Below are 4,934 nucleotides of genomic sequence, written 5' to 3'. Positions count from 1 at the left end.
ATATTTTAAATCATGAACATTTTTCAAATTTATGACCATTTTTAAAATTCGTGAACATTTTTACAGATTTTCAAAAAATTCTAAAATCTTGAATAATTTATATTGCAAACATTTTTTAAAACTGGGAAAAAATTAAACGTTTTCGTTAATCAGCGAACATTTTTAGAATCAATGAACATTTTTTTGGAAATTGGTGGAACATTTTTTTAAATTCAAAACCATTTTTTGATTTAACGATTATTTTTAAAATGCATGATTTTTTTGAATAAGTGAAAATTTTAGGAATCAATAAACTATTTTGTAAATCACGAATTTTTTTTTGAATTTTTAGGATATTTTACAATTCATGAACTTTTTGAAGTGATGAATTGTTTTTCAATTTCATTAACATTTTTAATACAAGAACTTTAAAAAAATCATGATCATTTTTTGATTTTCCGAACATTTGTTTTCAAAATCACAAACATCTTTTGAATATGCAAACATTTTTTAAAAACCGCAAACATTTTTTGAGTGCACAAGCATTTAAAATTATTAAACATTTTATTTCATTTTTTAAATTTTCAGAACTTTTGGTAAGTATAGACATAGATATATAGATTAAAAAAATATCAACGTGCGCTGTGCTGTTCCGGTGGTCCTATTGGGATCGGCCACGCCGTACATGTGCATTGGTCTCCTGTTTGGATGCGCCATGGGCGTGCGTGTGTACGTTGGTTTTCCTGTGCGTACACGTCCAATGATTATACTACTCCAATAGTAAAACTAACCTCCCCTAAAAAGAAAAACAAAGAAACTAACCTACCAAAGAGAAACTAACCTCCCCTAATAAAGAGAAAAACAAAGAAACTTTTGGTAAGTATTAGTAGACGAGGGCTTCCTAGTTAGTCCTCCATCGATTCGCCGGGTTCTTTGCATGATGCATATGAAGACTACTACCGTCGATGGCAGCTGCAGGTACATATGAACGAGGGCTGTTTATTTGTGCTTCTATATATTTTTTAGCTGTTCGTGCATGTATACTCTAGTACACTTTTTTTGCTAACTTGCATATACTACTACCTCCTAAGTGTTTTGTTTTCTTTGAGAAATCATGTGATGCATTAATATAGGATGCGCATGTCATATACCCAGGATCAAACGCCAACCGAAGATTCCGACGAAGACGTTCTTATTTATTGTGAAACAGCAGGTTGGATCTCTAGTTTATGGAAAAGGCCACAAGGTCATCAGGCCAAAGAAGACGTTCAGGCTATGTGTTCGTGACGAGTACTCCCTCCGTCCGGGTTTATTGGGCCCGTGACAGGAGGGAGCCCGTCCGTATTTATAGGGCCCTTCCATCGATTGCGCTGCCCAAAGAAAAAAGCTTCATTTCTTTCTCGATCTCCTCCGTTTCGGTTCATCTTCCAGAGCTCAATTAATTCCAGCCAGCAGTACTCAGGCCAGCACATGTGCTTCTAATCCTCTTTTGATTGGACATGCATGAGCCATGCAAGCCCGAGCGCGCTGGGTTCCAAAGCATCAGGCAATTAAATCGAGCTTGGGCTGCATGCGCGTGGAGTGAGAATACTTTGAAAAGTAAATCGCTTGGGAATTAATACTTATGCCTTGGTACCTGTGTTTTGGTCGAGGGGCCTAATAAACCCGGACGAAGGAAGTATGGCATAAGGGCATTGGCTAAACCTGCAGCTGTACTTAAATCAACGGCACTGCGCCACGGAAATTGTTAGGCGTGGACGAGCACGCGCGCTCCTGGTATCCCAATCGTTCAATGGTTCTGGGGATGTGGGCCGTACGAGGTAGAGTACGCCGTATCAATAAAGGCGTTACATTGACGTTGGTCTTTGCCGTTACGAGCGGCGGCACCGTCTGATGGTGGGAAGCGGCGTATGTGGGTCCGCCACGGACAGTTATTATTTAGGTACCCTGCACAGGCCTGTTTACTCCACTTTCCCCAAATCGACCGAAGAACCCTAGTTGCAGATAATGCCGAACGCCAAAGGTGCAGATCCGGTCGTCCGTTGCTCGTCGCGGCCAGTTCGCCGGTGACCACCTCTACAAGTGTCGCAATCATAATGTAAGTGAATCTTGAGTTTAACGAATAGTTGATTTCTATTGCGCGGATATCTTACTATGTTAGTGGTCATGTGAAATCCATGGCAGCCGGGGCGTGGTGGATGCGATTTTTACCGGTGGCAGGAAGCCTATGTGGAGCACCTGGCTTCGCTTGGTCCGGCGCCAGCTCCGCTGGCGCAAATCAATCCAGGGCAGCAGTAATGTCGCAAGAACACCTTCAGAGATGCAGTCATCTTGTGCTGCAGATTTTCAACAGACTTGACACTGGGTCCATCACTCTGTACTCTGAATTTATGGGCATGCTCCGAGCAGCAGAGCAATAGCAGTGAAAAAATGACTGTCCGCGATTCAACCACGCCTCCGGCACGATTTGTGGTCTCTGTCGTGGCTTCTCAAGGTTAAATCTTTGTTGGCCATTATATAATTTACCTTGTGTTGGCAAAAGTTCATTGCAAAAGTTGCACACTTTATTCCCATTTTATTAACATTATCCTGATTTGCTCAAGATGCAATCTGAACATTGGTGACCGCCTAGCTAGATTGATAGAAGCACATAGAGGGAAACAAAAATGCACTCCACATGCTGGATCAGGCTCCATGCCAAGCTCCTCTACAGGATTGAACATCACACGTATGTGCTATACCTCTACCTTCTAAATATTCATGATCTGCACTTCAGTTATCTAACTATATTGGCTGTTGCATGATCACCAGATCTCCAGATGCAAATGCCCACAGCGCAAACACTGGAGATGAACTTTGCACATTCACTTATGCAGACTTCTGGTATTCATTCGCTTTCCAAACATCATCTAATTTCCATGCCATTTTGGTTCCATCCCCTTAGAACATAATGATTCCTTTTTTCCAGACCACGTGTATCCAGACAAATACAAAACTCCTGATACCACACTGCCGGCGACACACTACTGTTGCAAGCAACCAAATGCCCGTCCTCCACTAACAATTCTACTCGTGCAGGTTAGTGCTCGAACTCGTGGTGCGCATTTTTTTTTTTGGTCTACACCTGACAGCCATGTGGTCTGCTTCATTTTTTTCTTCAGACAACCTACATGCTGATTTAGAACAGCTGGCATCACCGAACTGCCCGCCAACGCCATTCCATGTACGTAGCGATAGCTAAATAGTGTCCATACCAGAATCAATTGCATGGACAAACAAGCGACAACGGTGAGGTGCTGCAAGAGAGCTGGACTGGAAGAAACAGAAAACAAAAGGCCCATTAGTGATAAAAAATCAGAGCAGTGATCCGCATTCCACAACAACTCCATCTCTACACCCTATGCCTGCTCCTTTGGATTCCCTTTCAAGCGGAGTGCCAAAACGATGCAAGTTTTATGTCTCCACACCCTTGACACGTCATGTGACCATCCAGCTGAGATTTGTATATAAATTGTTAGCCGAATTGTAATTCTTGCAGGATACATTTCTACCGGTTCAGACAGATCACAAGTTCCGTTGCTATCATACAAGCGTCGCCGAACAAAGGATTGAACTGCGTCCCATGGTGGGCATCGCTCTTCAGGTGAAAGCAGTTTAAAGTGTGGACACATCTAAATGTGCTATCCAACTGAATTTTTAAAAACTCGAATATTTCTGCTGTGAATTTGTTTTTATTGGCTTCAAAAATCACGATGCTGTGTGTGCCACTGTCACTACAGCAGCCATAGCAATGACTAGTCATAACACTCCATCCTCTGGTTCTCGGCATGCCAAACATTCATTCAGGGCCATCGTATCCGTTTTCCGCCTTAACTATGGTGGACCTGCGATGCCAGACATCTTATCCGTTATATTGCACGCCGTGATGTCGACGGAGACGTTTTGCATTGTACCCAACATGTTGCCGTACGTACCACCATACAGTATGGGCCCAGTACGAAGGAGTTGTCCCATTGGTCCACGTACCAGGAGCAAACGCGCTCGTCCACTCTAACGCCGCTCTCCGCTGCGCCACGAATTGGAGCTTCGTAACGAGAGATGGAGGATTTTTGCCTGGATTCATGTGTGGTCGATCAATTCATGGCCGGATTTTATAAAAAATTACGGAAGCATTGGAAAACTGTCATGCATCGTAAACCGTGCAATTGCAAAGTACAGAGAGCGCCGCTTTGAAACCGGATTATTTTATTTCGTCCCGGACAAAAAACACTTGACATTCACAATTAGCAGTTACCTCTACGGAGATGGTGAGTTTTTAAAAGATCTGTGGAGGAAAAAGAGACTAGAGCGCAGCATGAGAGAAAAACCAGGAGTTACACGAGTGTTCTACACGTGTTTTCGAATCTCACGTATCAGAATATAGAAATATTTCTTCCATAGCCCTCAGAACATTGAGATTGTGTGGCATAGGATATGTGTTTTACTTGGTGCTTGTGATCTCCTTAGCTTTGGCGATTGTATATCTAGGAAAGATCGTTGTTTCCTTGTTGACTTATACTATATTTGCCACAAGGCGTGAATCATATATTTTTTTCCTTGTGGATTTGCATGTGTAATTGTTCCTTTTTAGTTCAGTGATGCACTGGCAGCGGCAACCTCCTGCACCTCAGGGCGAGGGTCACCGCGCCTGCCCATGCAGCCGTCATGGCTTCGCGCTCTTCGAGGAGGGCCACGTCAGTTATGGTCAAACACGATGAATCACCCCTCCTCTTTGGCTAGGATTTGGTGCTCGCGGCGGATCTCCTGAATTATCTCGTGTGCATCTGGAAACTAAAATGCCCATCGTCATTGAGGACGAAGGCGCTTCACTGTGGTCTAATATTCGTCGATAACTCTACGCCAACAGGGGACCTTCTTCTTACATCGTGGTAGTTGCCGTCTCTGCCGAGTTAGGG

The 4,934-nt window shown here is 43.2% G+C and overlaps 1 long non-coding RNA gene across 2 annotated transcripts; it reads left to right on the top strand.

Annotated features, from left to right (window-relative positions):
- The first annotated feature begins 1,902 nt into the window (after window positions 1–1,902).
- LOC123041595 (uncharacterized) lies at window positions 1,903–3,324 on the top strand. 2 transcript variants are annotated; one of them, XR_006418568.1, is made up of 6 exons: window positions 1,903–2,077; window positions 2,164–2,473; window positions 2,616–2,707; window positions 2,791–2,862; window positions 2,948–3,057; window positions 3,141–3,324. It is a non-coding gene; the product is annotated as an uncharacterized lncRNA (long non-coding RNA). The 2 variants fall into 2 exon arrangements; XR_006418567.1 differs by having other exon boundaries at window positions 1,905–2,077; window positions 2,583–2,707.
- The last annotated feature ends 1,610 nt before the right edge of the window (window positions 3,325–4,934 follow it).

The sequence above is a fragment of the Triticum aestivum genome, chromosome 2B (assembly GCF_018294505.1).
Source record: "Triticum aestivum cultivar Chinese Spring chromosome 2B, IWGSC CS RefSeq v2.1, whole genome shotgun sequence".
Lineage (NCBI taxonomy): Eukaryota > Viridiplantae > Streptophyta > Magnoliopsida > Poales > Poaceae > Triticum > Triticum aestivum.
This window is presented reverse-complemented; position numbering and strand designations above follow the sequence as displayed.